This window comes from Chlorocebus sabaeus, chromosome 12 (genome assembly GCF_047675955.1).
Source record: "Chlorocebus sabaeus isolate Y175 chromosome 12, mChlSab1.0.hap1, whole genome shotgun sequence".
Lineage (NCBI taxonomy): Eukaryota > Metazoa > Chordata > Mammalia > Primates > Cercopithecidae > Chlorocebus > Chlorocebus sabaeus.
This window is the reverse complement of record NC_132915.1, coordinates 3,949,590-3,965,152: the sequence shown is the minus strand read 5'-3', so window position 1 is coordinate 3,965,152 and position 15,563 is coordinate 3,949,590. Positions and strand designations below refer to the sequence as shown.

Below are 15,563 nucleotides of genomic sequence, written 5' to 3'. Positions count from 1 at the left end.
CCCATTCTACTTTCTCTTTCTATAAACTTGACTATTTTAGGTACCTCATATAAGTAATCATATAGTATTTGTGACTGGCGTATTTCACTTAATGTAATGTCCTCAAGGTTCATCCATATTGTAGCATTTGTCAGAATTTCTTTCCTTTTTTTTTTTTTTTTTTTTTTTTTTTTTTTTTGAGGCGGAGTCTCGCTCTGCCGCCCAGGCTGGAGTGAGTGGCGCGATGTCGGCGGACTGCAAGCTCCGCCCCCCGGGTTCACGCCATTCTCCTGCCTCAGCCTCCCGAGTAGCTGGGACTACAGGCGCCAGCCACCTCGCCCGGCTAGTTTTTTGTATTTTTTAGTAGAGACGGGGTTTCACCGTGTTAACCAGGATGGTCTCGATCTCCTGACCTCGTGATCCGCCCGTCTCGGCCTCCCAAAGTGCTGGGATTACAGGCTTGAGCCACCGCGCCCGGCCAATTTCTTTCCTTTTTAACACTGAATAATATTCTCTCGTATATGTATACTACATCTTGTATATCCATTCATTCATGGATGGGCACTTGGGTCCTTCTACTTTTTGGCTATTGTGAATAATGCTGCTATGAATATGGGTATACAAATATCTGTTCAATTCCCTGTTTTCAATTCTTTTGAGTATTGTTATACTGTGAAATATATATTTGGTCTTTGTTCCAATTTCCTGGCATACAACTCCTAAGATCCTTGGAATCTCCAAAGTGATGTCTTTTTGTACGCTAATGAGTTGACAGATGGCTGGTAGCTTCAGGATGGGGGCTGGTCACCAGAAATGATTAGAAGGTTGGGACTTTTGGCCCTAGCCCCATCCTTTAGAGAGGAAAAACGGGCTCAAGGTTAAGTTGATCACCAGTGCTCAATGGTTTAATCAATTATGCCTACCCAACAAAGCTTCTATAAAAAACTGCAAATGACAGGGTGTGGGAAGTTTCTGAATAGTTGAACTTGTGAAAGTTCCTGGAGGGTGGCATGCCTGGGAGGCTATAAAAGCTCCACGTCCGTTTTCATCTTTTACCCTAGGCATCTTTTCATCAGCATCCTTTGTAATAGTCTTTATAAGAAACTGGTAAATGTAAGTTAAAAGTTAAGTGTCTTCCTGAGTTCTGTGAGCCACTCTAGCAAATTAATCGGACCAGAGGTGGGGATCCCCCATTTCTAGCCAGTCAGCCAGAAGTTCAGGTAAAGCAACCTGGGGCTTGCAATTGGCATAGGAAGTGAGAGGCAGTCTTGGGGAGAACCCCACACACATCTGGTGTCTGAAGTACTCTGTGTTGGGAGAGTACAGTAGGATAAATCAAGTTTGGTTATTAGTAGTAGTATATATTATTTAGTATATATTATTATTAATATATACCCAGAAGTAGAATTGCTGGATCATAGTGTAATTCTCTCTTTAATTTTTTGAGGAGCCACCATACTCTTTACCTTAGTGGCTACACCATTTTACATTCTCATGACAACAGTGCTCAAGAATTTCAGTTTCTCCACATGCTTGCCAGTGTTACCAAAAAGGGGTCCTGACCCAGACCCCAAGAGAGGGTTCTTGGACACAAGTCCATAGAGTAAAGTGAAAGCAGGTTTATTAAGAAAGTAAAGAAATAAGCCAGGTGCGGTGGCTTATGCCTGTCATCCCAGCACTTTGGGAGGCTGAGGTGGGTGGATCACAACGTCAGGAGTTGGAGACCAGCCTGGCCAATATGGTGAAACCCCATCTCTAATAAAAATACAAAAATTAGCTGAGCATAGTGGTGCGTGCCTGTAGTCCCAGCTGCTCGGGAGGCTGAGGCAGGAGAGTTGCTTGAACCCAGGAGGCAGAAGTTGTAGTGAGCCAAGATAGCACCACTGCACTCCAGCACTCCAGCCTGGGTGACAGAGCAGGACTCGGTCTCAAAAAAAAAAAAAAAAAAAAGTAAGGGAATAAAGAATAAAGAGTGGCTACTCCATAGGCAGAGCTGCGGCATGGGCTGCTTGACTTATAGTTATTTCTTGATGGTATGCTAAACAAGGGGTGGATTATTCATGAGTTTTCTGGGAAAGGGGTGGGCAATCCCCAGAACTGAGGGTTCCTCCCCTTTTTAGACCATATAGGGCAACTTCCTGACATTGCCATGGCATTTGTAAACGGTCATGGTGCTGGTGGGAGTGTCTCTCAGCATGCTAATACATGATAATTAGTGTATAATGAGCAGCGAGGACCACCAGAGGTCACTGTCATCACCATCTTGGTTTTGGTGGGTTTTGTCTGGCTTCTTTACTGCAACCTGTTTTATCAGCAAGGTCTTTGTGACCTGTATCTTGTGCTGACCTCCTGTCTCATCCTGTGACTTAGAATGCCTAGCCTCCTGGGAATGCTGCCCAGCAGGTCTCAGCCTTATTTTACCCAGCTCCTATTCAAGATGGAGTTGCTCTGGCGCAAACGCCTCTGACACCAACACTCATTATTTTCTGTTTTTCGTTTTGTTTTACAGTAGTCATTCTGATGGGTATGAGGTGATGGCCAATTGATTTTTGGCAAAGGTGCAAAGGTAATTCAAAGGAGAAAGGACAGTCTTTCCAAAACCAGTGTTGGAATAATTAGTCATCCTGCAAAAAAATGAACCTTGACCTAAATTTCACCTTATACACAGACTAACTAAAAATTGATTTTACATGTAAATGTGAAAATTCAAAGCATATTTAAAAAAGAAAACAGAAGAAAATATTCATCAACTGAAGTTAAACAAAAAGTTCTTAGATATGATGTCAAAAGCCTAATCCACTAAAAACATGACAAATTGGATTTCATAAAAGTTAAAACCCCTGCTCTGCAAAATAGAAGAGAATAAAAATACACACCACAGACTTGGAAAAAATGTTGAGAAATCACTTATCTGACAGACTGGTATTCAGAGAATATAAAGACCTCTCAAAACTCAACAGAAGGAAAATAGAGTTTAAGTAAAAAATGGGTAAAAGACTTGAGCAGATACTTCATCAAAGAAGTTATATCAATGGAAAATAAGCACAAGAAAATATTTTCAACATCATTAGCCACCAGGAAGTGCAAATTAAAACCATAGTGAGGCTGGGGGCAGTGGCTCATGCCTGTAATGCCAGCATTTTGGGAAGCCAAGGCAGGAGGATTGCTTGAGCTCAGGAGTTCCAGACCAGCCTGGTCAACATAGTGAGACCCTGTCTCTACTAAAAATAAAAAATAGCTGGGCATGGTGGCACACCCCTGTAGTCCCAGCTACTTGGGAGGCTGAAGTGAGAGGATTACTTGAGCCCTGGAGATTGAAGTTACAGTGGGCTATGATAGTGCCACTGCACCCCTGCCTGGGCGACAGAATGAGACCTTGCCTCCATAAAAACAAAACAAAAAAACCATAGTGATACACCACACCATTAGCTAAAATAAAAAAACTGACCTGACCAAGTGATGTCAAGAATGTGGAGTAACTGGAACTTGCACACATTGCTAGTGGGAATGCAGAATGATGCAGTCACTCTGGAAGAACGCTTGTCAGCCTTTTATAAAGTTAAACATATGTTTACTTATGTGACCCACCAGTCCCACTCCTAGGTATTTACCTTAGCAAATGAAAAGTTATCGCCGGGCGCGGTGGCTCATGCCTGTAATCCCAGCACTTTGGTAGGCTGAGGCAGGCAGATCACAAGGTCAGCAGATCAAGACCATCCTGGCTAACATGGTGAAACCCTGTCTCTACTAAAAATACAAAAAAATTAGCCGGGCGTGGTGGTAGGTACCTGTAGTCCCAGCTACTCAGAAGACTGAGGCAGGAGAATGGCGTGAACCCGGGAGGCGGAGCTTGCAGTGAGCAGAGATCGCGCCACTGCACTCCAGCCTGGTTGACAGAGCTAGACTCTGTCTCAAAAACAAACAAGCAAGCAAACAAACAAAGAAAAGTTATGGTCACATGAAAACTTGTATAGCAGTGTTTCATAAAGCTTTGTTTGTAATACCCCCAAACTGGAAACAACTGAAAACTTCTCCCGCTGGTAAATGGGTTAGTAATCTTTGGTACATCCATAAGGTGAATGGAACACTACCCCGCAAAAAAAGGGACCCAGCAAGTTGGTTGGATCTCAAAGGTAACATTCTGAGTGAAAGAAGCCCGTCTCAAAGGTTTACATATTGTATTATTTCATTTATATGACAACCTCAAAAAGATGCAACTATAAATGTTAGAGAACAAATCGGTGGTTGCCAGGAGTTAGTGGGAGAATGTGGCCTTAAGGGAGCGGCACGAGGGAGTTTCTTAGGGTGATAGAGCTCTTTTGTGTCTGCATTGAAGCAGTGGCTATATGAATCTGTATTTAAACTTCTAGAACTGGCCAGTCACAGTGGCTTGTGCCTGTAATCCCAGGACTTTGGGAGGCCAAGGCTGGAGGATCATTTGAGCCAACGTGTTTAAGACCAGCCTGGGCAACATGGCAAAACCCCATCTCTACAAAAAATACAAAAATTAGCCCAGTGTGATGGTGCATGCCTGTAGTCCCAGCTACTTGGGAGCCTGAAGTGAGAGGATCGCTGGAGCCCAGGAGGTGGAGGCTGCAGTGAGCTGTGATCGTGCCAGTGTACTTCAGCCTGGGTGACAGTGAGACCCTGTTTCCAAAAAAAAATTAAACTGATAGAACTGTACACAAGAAAAGTCAATTTTACCGTAGGCTAACTTAAAAATGAAATATATGAAATAATATTTACATGAATACAATAAAAATGTTAACACAAATAACATAGTTATGCAAAAGCGAACTTCACAAAAGAATTTCCAAAAGAAAAATGTTATAGTGAGAAGAATGGCATTGTTTTACAATTTTGCAAAATTTTTTTTCTGCCTTAACAGAAGACATTGGATTCAACTGTGTATATATAATACTATGTATCTTACAGACTCAGAAAAGCTCTATTGTACACTCATGAGACAATGAAAGTAAATTAGACAAGTCATTCCCAGTATTTTTTTTTTTGTGAGATGGAGTTTCACTCTTGCCCAGGCTGGAGAGCACTGGGGTGATCTTGGCTCACTGCAACCTCTGCCTCCTGGGTTCAAGCAATTCTCCTGCCTTAGCCTCCCAAGTAGCTGGGATTACAGGCGTGTGCCACCACGCCCAGCTAATTTTTGTATTTTTAGTAGAGACAGGGTTTCACCATGTTGGCCAGGCTGGTCTGGAACTCCTGACCTCCAGTGATCCACCCGCCTCGGCCTCCCAAAGTGCTGGGATTACAGGCATGAGCCACCACGCTTGGCCCCAGTATTGTTTTGAGAATACTTTTGACCTCATAGACCGTTCTCCTAAAAAAAGATTTGGGGATTCTCCAGGGTTCCCTATGCCACACTTTGAAAACCACTGGCCTATGTTGTAACTTTGTACTAAAGGAAGTACTTTTCTTCTTATGATTAGTTTTGGGGAAAATATTACTTTATCCTTCACAGAAAAAAATCATTTAACATATTTATTGATTGAATTATGATATACAATCATAATTTTAAAAGTCAAATTCAGATGTTTCTTTTTTTTTTTTTGAGACAGAGTTTGCCCAGGCTGGAGTGCAATGGCACGATCTTGGTCACTGCAACCCCCACCTCCCGGATTCAAGCCATTCTCTTGCCTCAGCCTCCCAAGTAGCTGGGATTACAGGTGTGTGCCACCATGCCCCATGCCTGGCTAATTTCTGTATTTTTAGTAAAGACAGTGTTTCACCACGTTGGCCAGGCTAGATATTCAGATGATTCTTATACTTAAGTGGTCATTTTGTTTATGATTTCCAGTAATAACCAGCCCTAGGAACCTTAAAAAAAAACCTTCCTTAAAGGGTTTTTTTTCAGGCTGGGCGTGGCAGCTCACGCCTATAATCACAGTGTTTTGGGAGGCCAAGGTGGGAGGATCACCTTAGGTCAGGAGTTTGAGACCAACCTGGCCAATATGGTGAAACCTCGTCTCTACTAAAAATAAAAAAAATTAGCTGAGCGTGGTGATGCGCGTCTGTAGTCCCAGTTACTCGGGAGGCTGAGGCAGAAGAATTGCTTGAACCTGGGAGGCAGAGGCTGTAGTGAGCCGAGATTGTGCCACTGCACTCCAGCTTGGGCGACAGAGTGAGACTCTGTCTCAAAAAAAAAAAAAAAAAAAAGTTTTTTTCATTATAGGAGAGTAGATATTGTTTTCACCATATGAGAGGAATGACTTACAAATTATTTACTGTCAAAACTTTAACATAGCCATTTCTTTTTTTTTTTTTCCACCCCGAGACAGAGTCTTGCTCTGTTGCCCAGGCTGGAGTGCTATGGCCTGATCTCGGCTTACTGCAACCTCTGCCTCCCTGGTTCAAGCAGTTCTCCTGCTTCAGCCTCCTGAGTAGCTGGGATTACAGGCATGCACCACCATGCCCAGCTAATTTTTGTATTTTTAGTAGAGACGAGGTTTTACCAGGTTGGCCAGGCTGGTCTTGAACTCCTGACCTCATGACTCCTGATCTCATGATCTGCCCGCCTCGGCCTCCCAAAGTGCCGGGATTATAGGCATGAGCCACCGCACCCGGGCGCCATTTCTTTTTTAAAGTGAATAATGGGATTCCTTGTAAGGAGTGGCCTATCATGGGTGAAAAGATGCTTGTATACCCCATTTCAGGTTATACTGCACTGTTCTTTGTTTTGTTTTGTTTTGTTTAGACAGAGTTTCGCTCTTGTTGCCTAGATTGGAGTGCAATGGTGCGATCTTGGCTCGCTGCAATCTCTGCTTCCCAGGTTCAAGTGATTCTCCTGCCTCAGCCTCTCAAGTAGCTGAGATGACAGGCATGCACCATCATGCCTGGCTAATTTTTTGTATTTTTAGTAGAGATGGGGTTTCTCCATGTTGATCAGGCTGGTCTCAAACTCCTGACCTCAGGTGATCTGCCTGCCTCAGCCTTCCAAGGTGCTGGGATTACAGGCATGAGCCACTGTACCTGGCTCATACTGCACTGTTGTGTGAGCAGTACTATTCTTCTTGGAAGCCATTTGCTGTCTATACGTCAGAAAGTTTCACTTCCTAAGAAGCTTCATGAAATCTATAAGCAGCTTCTTTGAAGATGGCCTTTTGTAATCTGCATATGACCCCAAATTCTGAAACTGACTAGGACTGATTGCAGCATCAGGAAGGAGGAACTTCCTGCCTCTGCAAGGTTTAGGCAATGTGGAGGTTGGGGCAGGTGCTACCACCCCGGGGCTTAGACTCAGTGAGTTTGCCTGGGACCCAGCTCTGTGAGCTTAACCAATATCTCAGAGTAAAGGCTATTAAGTAGGACAATCTGATCTGGTCTAAACTAATTTTGGCCTGGTGCAGTGGCTGACGCCTGTAATCCCATTATTTTGGGAGGTCAAGGCCAGAGGATTGCTTGAGCCCAGGAGTTTGAGACCAGCCTGGGCAACGTGGCAAAACATCGTTATTACTAAAAAATAAAAAATTAGCGGGATGTAGTGGCATACACCTATAGTCCCAGCTACTCAGGAGGCTGAGGTAGGAGGATCACATCAGCCCGGGAGGTTTAGGCCAGTGAACCAACATGGAGTCACTGCACCCCAGCCTGGGAGATAGAGGAAGACCCTGTCTCAAACAAACAAACAACACAAGAAAATCCCATTATATTTGGAGTTGGCTATGTTTCCCTCAGTAGGCAGGTTCATTATTGAGAGTTGGAGGCTTACCATCTAGCTAATATTTGTGGATGGTTAGACTGCTTTTCCCTGCCAGTCTCTTGGAAGCAGTCAAGGCAACCAGGCCTTTAGTGGAAAAAGGAGAAGAGACAGGAATACCAGAGGCAGTCCCTAAACCTTGGATTTCTCAGCCTCCATAACTGTAAGAAATAAATTCGTTTTATTTGTAAAATACCTAGTTTCAGGAATTCTGATATAGGTAACAGAAAATGAACCAATATAGTACCTATGGTCCAAGATCTTTAAAGGGAGCTCCTAGGTCCAATATCCGGAAGAAATGTTACAACTAAATAACAAAAAGATTAAAATATGGGTAAAGGACTTAGACATTTCTCTAAAGATATACAAATAGTCAACAAGCACATGAAAAGATATTCAGCATCATTACTTATTAGGGAAATGCAAATCAAGACCACAATGAGGTACCACATCATGCCTACAAGGATAACTATATATATATATATTTTTTTGAGATGGAGTCTTACTCTGTCGCCCAGGCTGGAGTGCAGTGGCGTGATCTCAACTCACTTTAAAAAGAAGGAAATTTCGACACACTGATGAACCTTGAAAACATTATAGTAAGTTAAATAACTCAGTCACAAAAGGAAAAACACTGTATGATTCAACTTATAGGAGGTACCTAGAATACTCACAGTTGGGCAGACAGAAAGTAGAATGGTGGTTGTCAGGGATTTGGGGGACAGGGAGTGGAAAGTCTATAATGGACCTGGAGTTTCAGTTTGGGCAGGTGAAAAAGTTCTGGAGATGGACAGTGGTGTCGGTTGTCCCAAAATGAGAACGTACTTAAATGTTACAGAACCGTGTACACTTGGAAATGGTTAAAATGGGCCAGGCATGGTGGCTCATGCCTGTAATCGCAGCACTTTGGGAGGCCCAGGTGGGTGGAACACTTTGGGAGGCCCAGGTGGGTGGACTCCTGAGGTCAGGAGTTCGAGACCAGCCTGGCCAAAATGGTAAAACCCCATCTCTACTAAAAATACAAAAATTAGCCGGGCACGGTGGTGCACACCTGTAATCCCAGCTACTCGGGAGGCTGAGCCATGAGAATCGCTTGAGCCCGGGAGGCAGAGGTTGCAGTGAGCCAAGATTATGCCCCTGAACTCCAGCCTGGGCAATAGAGGGAGACTCTGTCTCAAAGAAAAAAAAAAGGAAATGGTTAAAATGATAAATTTTTGTTATGTGTATTTTACCACAATTTTTAAAAATAAATGAGGTATTGATACTTCATTGACAATGTAGATGAACCCAGAAAACATTATGACAAGTGAAAGAAGAGAGAAATTGAAGGTCATATGTTGTGGTATGATTCCAATTATATGGAACATCCAAGATAGGTAAGTTCATAGAAACACAAAGCAGATTGGTGGGTACCAGGGGCTGGGGGGAGGAGGGAACAGTGAGTGACTGCTTGATGGGTACAGGGGTTGGTCTCCTTTGGTGTGAAGAAAATATTTTAGAACTAGAGGTGATGTTCATTACAACCTTGTGAATATACTAAGTGCCTCTGAAATGTGTGTTTTAAATTGGCTAATTTTATATTATGTGAATTTCACTTCAATTTTTTGCAACAGAGACTCCTTCAGGGTGAGCAAAGGCCTGGAAACCAGTATGCAGATAAAGAAAAGCAGAGAAAGAGATAATCAGTGAATGCAGTTGTCAGCTGGCTGGGACCTGAGGAGAGTCACTTCTGGAGGCACCTGGTCTTTATCCCGGTCATCAGGTACAAGTCAGGCATTAATCCTGTGATCCTTATCTGAAGCTCAGGTTTGATTTGTTGTTTTCTTAAGTACCTAGTGTTATCCCCAAGCTTGTAATAATAGTTTCTTAATTGTTACAGCCAGTATCTCACCTTCAGAAGTAAGATGCTTAGGAAACCAAGACAAGGAACTGTGTGTTGCAAACACCATCACCCTGGAGAAGAGGTGGCAGGAGGTGACCTACAGAAAATGGAGCAATAGCCTAGAGCAAGAAACACAGAACAAAAGAGAAATGAGGGGTTAGGCAACCTCCTGGAAGCACCAACGGGACAAGCACATATTCAGGGGCCTCCTAACAGACTCAACTTCCAGCATCCTCAGATGCAGATAGACATGTGACATAGAAATTCAAGACTGGAGAACTCAGGGACTTCTGATTTTTATCAAGAAATGCAAAGGCTGGGCACGGTGGCTCATGCTTGTAATCCCAGCACTTTGGGAGGTTGAGGTGGGCAGACCATGAGGTCAGGAGATCGAGACCATCCTGGCTAACACGGTGAAACCCCGTCTCTACTAAAAATACAAAACATTAGCTGGGCGTGGTGGTGGGCGCCTGTAGTCCCAGCTACTTTGGGAGGTTGAGCCAGAAGAATGGTGTGAACCTGGGAGGTGGAGCTTGCAGTGAGCCAAGATCATGCCACTGCACTCTAGCCTGGGCGACAGAGTGAGACTCTGTTTCAAGAAAAAGAAAAAAGAAATACATACACAGCAGACGTGTGCCTGTGGAGTGGAATTCTGGAAAAGCTCATAGCCCAGAACATAATGCAGACTCCCCCAGCCACAGCACCTTCCAATGCTGAGAAGAGTGCTGATTCTCCATCTGAGCACCCATTCTCCTGCAACATAAAGGAGAGGATTTCACCTGAGGTTCAGACCAGCATCTCTAAACCCAGCTCCCCACCTCGGCCTGTTGGTGGCACTTGTAGGAGAAGGGGAGATAGTATGAAAAGAGCTACAACTGGGGTCACCTGGACAGGGTGGAGCTTGATGGAAACTGACATTTGTGCCCGTTGGAGGCAAATGTAGAATTTGGTATCTTCCCTAGTGTCAGGCACATGAAACTCTCCAGTGCCCATGACTTTTGACAGTGACTTCAGAGCACATCTGGGAGACCCATGTGGCCCAGGCTTCACACAGACAGGAGCTCAGCTTCACTCACAGCAGGATTCCTAGTGCCAAGAACACCATAGGTGGATAGCAGGTGATCAAAATAATTGTATATGGCTGAATCAGTGAGGGGTGAGAGACAGGACCTGATCCTAGCTGCAAACTAAGAGGCCTCATTAAAACCTAACGTGGCTGGGCACGGTGGCTCACGCCTGTAATCCCAACACTTTGGGAGGCCGAGGCGGGTGGATCACCTGAGGTCAGGAGTTTGAGACAAGCCTGGCCAACATGGCGAAACCCTATCTCTACTAAAAATACAAAAATACAAAAAATTAGCTTGGCATGGTGGCGGGTGCCTGTAATCCCAGCTACTTGGGAGGCTGAGGCAGGAGAATCGCTTGAACCCAGGAGGCAGAGGTTGCAGTGAGCCGAGATTGCACCATTACACTCCAGCCTGGCAATAAGAGTGAAACTCCATTTCAAAGCAAAAAACAAACAAACAAAAAACACCTAACATGTGAGGTCCGGCACGGTGGCTCAGACCTGTAAGCCCAGGATTTTGGGAGGCTGAGGCTGGAAGATTGCTTGAGCCTAGGAGTTCAAGACCAACTTGGGCAACATAGTGAGACCCTGTCTCTGGGAAAAAAAAAATTACCTGGGCATGGTTACAGTCCTAGCTACTTGGGAGGCCAAGGCAGGAGGATTCCTGGAGCCCAGGAGTTTGAGGTTATGATTGCGCCACTGCATTCCAGCCTGAGCAACGGAGCGACACCCTGTCCCTCTACAGGAACTATATATATATTTATATATATAGTGTATGTGTGTGTATGTATGTGTGTGATACCAGAAAAAAAAACAAAAAACACCTATTCATTGTGGGGGGAAAAAGAGCCTGACTTTGAGGTGTATAAGCGTGGAGTCGGGTTCAAATCAGGCTCTGATCTTTCTGGCTCTGTGATATGGGGCAGGGCATATTACCAAGCTCAGCCTCAGCGTCTCTACCTGTGAAATGGGCTTGATTCGGTACCTACCACACAGGGCTACTGTAGAACTATATGAATTAATGTTTGTGAAATATTTAGCATGGTGCCCAACACATGGTACTCAGGAAGAAACAACTCTTGCTATTAAGTGCTTTGCACTTTGGTTTCCACAGAGCTAACAATTTTTACTGTCTAGCTTTGTGTCTTTGAAAGATTTTTGAGCTCTGAGAATGACCTCTTAAGACCCCAACACTTCTGGAAGAGGTCACACTTTGAGCTTCAGTAGTTGGCTATTTGTCAATTAGTTAACAGTGTGCTGCAAGCAAGTCCCTGTAGACACTGTTCACAGGCATGAGCCACAGGGAATACAGTGTGAGGTCTGTGGAGGTGGCAGCTGAGGATGTCAACAGGGAAAGCACAGACTACCAAAGACAAAAGTTGCCCAGGACAGTTCTGTGTTAGCTACCTGGTGGCAGCCTGGACACCCAAAGATAGAGCTGAAGACACCTCTAATGCAAGAGGCGGATGCCCCGGAGACGTGGCTGATTCCTTGGCTGATTCCTCGGCTGATTCCTCAGCCCCGCCATCGTGCAGCTTTGTGACTTCCTGGAGTGCCTACATGCAAGCAGAAAAGTCCCAGGATAAAGAAATGTGGATATCCCACATATTTTAAAAAGAACTGGAGGGATGAAGAGGACGAGCGGTCCCAGTAGGCCCGGGACTGCCCTGGTTTTAACACTGATTGTTCCACATCCTGATAACCCTTAGTCCCAGGCAAATCAGGCCAGTTGGTCATCTAATTGGAGATTATCAAAGGAGGTTGGTTTTAGCATCCTCTTCCCTTTACTGTTACACTGAGACCATAGGGTACAATTGAATAAACTTGATTCGATTTCTTCAAAAAAGCCAGAAATTGATCTAATAGGTTTTGCTCGTATTTGGTAATTGAATTGGATTGTATATAGTCTGCATGTTTACCTTATTTTCTATTATATAATGGTACCAAATATCACAATGATTTTTAAAAATTAATGTCTTTAGTAGTGGATTACTAGGTGTTGAAATGCTTTATAATATACTTATGAGAACATTTGTACAAATAATTTTATCCTCCACACGACATTTAGAAAAGTTTAGTCTGGCTGGGCGCGGTGGCTCACTCCTGTAATCCCAGCACTTTGGGAGGCCAAGGTGGGTGGATCACCTTAGGTTAGGAGTTCCAGACCAGCCTGGCCAACATGGTGAAACCCTGTCTCTACTAAAAATACAAAAATTAGCCCGGTGTGGTGGTTTGCACATGTAGTCCTAGCTACTTGGGAGGCTGAGGCAGCAGAATCACTTGAATCTGGGAGTTGGAGGTTGCAGTGAGCCAAGATCATGCCACTGCACTCCAGCCCGGGAGATGGGGTGAGACTCTGTTTCAAAAAGAAAGAAAAGAGAAAAGAAAAGAAGAAAAGAAAAGGAAAGGTTTAGTTTGAAATTCCGTTACTGAAAGTTCATGGGGTTGGAGGAGGTGGGAGGCAGTATCTTTTTGCTGTTATATTTCTTATACTCCAGTGTCAGTGAAACTACATCATCCTTTGTAAAATCAGTAAAATCCCTGTCAATTTATCTGGCCATTTGATACTTTATCGTCTATAATTTTTCAAGACATCTATTTGGTTGAAGTGCCTTCATCAGTTGATAGACTGTACCTCAGTCTGGTTTGGCAATTTATATTGTATTTTCATCTGAGTTTATCTTCTCTGTTTCATGGGCTTCACCAGGGTCCGTGGTTCTCAAGTTGGATGACAAGAAACCCCAATCTTCCATACAGGGTACAATTTGGCCATTGGTTTTAACTCAGGTCATGGCATAGCAGTTGCATTTCTATGGAAACAAAGCTAACCTTGGAAATGGACTCTAATCAAAGACTCACTAACATCAAACAAGTCATAACCACATTAAGTAACGACTTAAAGGCAAAAATCAATAGTAATTCACTTTGAGCATTTAAAGAGTCAGGCTCTCAGTCACTGTCTTTAAGATTATGAAAGGATAGTAGAAAACATCTCATTCAACTGCCTTATTTAATAGATGAGCTCACAGAAATGAAGTAACTCAGTCAAAGTGACATTGGTTTTCATGGCTAAGTGCAGGAACTGGAAAATAATGGGAGTATTGTTAGAAATTACAATAATATTGAAATTTGACTTCAAGCTAATGGGTCAAGTATGAAGATATTAACTTTACAAACTCAATAGCAAACATGTCCTAAGAGAAAAGACAATTTTATTTAGCACTATCTTTTTTTTTTTGCAAAAGATTTATAATAAGATAAAGAAAATAAAGTTTGTCTGCTAAGAGAACAATGCATTACTTCCATAATTTCTTGAACAATTGTAATGAAGCCAGAGTATCCCAAGCTTCCCTAGCCTGAAACAGTCTACCACATGAACGTGAGGCTGTAGCCTCACACCTCTGAGCACCTCCTCACTATCCACATCTGCTCATGCCGGGGTTTAGTCCCTACCTAAGTGTCACCCTAGTCTTGCCCATGAGGACATGCCCAGTGGACTCAAGTGCAAGTCCATCTGTATTTTTGGGCCTTTCTCTCATGATGGTGGCTTTCACTGTGATGCTCCCATGCCCTTCGAGCCCTGAGTGCAAGGCCAGGGTGTCCCACAGCCTCCTAGCTCCTGCTGAGTTCCCCACCCCACAGATGGGAGGTATGTTCCTCCCATTCTGGGTCTCAGTAGGTCACCTGGGCCCTGGTCCTCTGAAAGCCTATTGAATACAAGTCAGCAACACAAGGCTGTTTTATTCATTACCCATACAATTCAAGAAATCCAATTTGCGGCCGGGCGCGGTGGCTCAAGCCTGTAATCCCAGCACTTTGGGAGGCCGAGACGGGCGGATCATGAGGTCAGGAGATCGAGACCATCCTGGCTAACACGGTAAAACCCCATCTCTACTAAAAACACACACAAAAAAACTAGCCAGGCGAGGTGGCGGGCGCCTGTAGTCCCAGCTACTCGGGAGGCTGAGGCAGGAGAATGGCATAAACCTGGGAGGCGGAGCTTGCAGTGAGTTGAGATCCGGCCACTGCACTCCAGCCTGGGCGACAGAGTGAGACTCCATCTCAAAAAAAAAAAAAAAAAAAAAAAAAAAAAGAAATCCAATTTGTGAGCCAGTATTGACTTGAGGCCAAAACCTCCAGGGTCATTCGGCTCCAACTTGAATCCTGGCACCACTTATTGCTATGTGATCTCAGATGCCATAACCAATCTCTCTAATTCTGTTTCCCTGCATTTAAAATGCAGACAATGCCCATGGTTTGCCCTAATGACACAATGACTGTGTATTAAAGGGCTTACTATTGGCCTGTCATGTCTCAATAAATGGGCTACCGTTCTTTCTTTGTGTTGACCCTGGATGTACAATTGCAAATAAAACAAATACTTGTCTTCAGGATGCTTGCAGTCTACTGGGCCAGTTGGATTTATTTCAGTTCAACTATTGGCTAACAGATGAACAATAAAAAGTATTGTCAAAAAGATGAACATCCAGAAGGAATCTATTTGGTATACAGATAATTGTGATAAATACAACAAAAATATGTGCACAGGGTAAAAAGTAACAGGGAAAGTGACCAGGAGACTTTAAAATTATAGTAATGTGATCCAGGCTACATTGACTGGCACTTCCCAAACACTCTCCACAGGGGAACCAGGATGGGATCAAACCTAAGACCTTCTCACTCATTCAACTAAGGCAGTGAGGAATGGGAACAGACAGAAAGGGGTGGTTTAAGCCGGCACTCAAAGTGTTAAAATCAAACCAGTGGAAAAGGATCAGCTGACCAGGCTGAAGGGAAAGGCAAACTAACCAAAGGAGGTGACACAATGCTTAGCGAGTCAACAGCAAGAAGACGAGGGTCTTGGCTGTGGCTTCCACTGGAGTTCGGAGGTACGGAATTTTCCACGTATGCAGTGGCCTTCA

At 43.9% G+C, this 15,563-nt stretch overlaps 1 long non-coding RNA gene across 1 annotated transcript in view; it reads left to right on the top strand.

Annotated features, from left to right (window-relative positions):
• The window catches only part of LOC103219785 (uncharacterized), a 28,763-nt gene extending 15,036 nt beyond the window's left edge, over positions 1 to 13,727 (top strand). Inside the window, exons 2-3 of the long non-coding RNA XR_012094718.1 lie at positions 9,307 to 9,455; positions 9,573 to 13,727. This is a non-coding gene — a long non-coding RNA (uncharacterized lncRNA). The remainder of the gene's footprint in view (positions 1 to 9,306; positions 9,456 to 9,572) is intronic.
• The last annotated feature ends 1,836 nt before the right edge of the window (positions 13,728 to 15,563 follow it).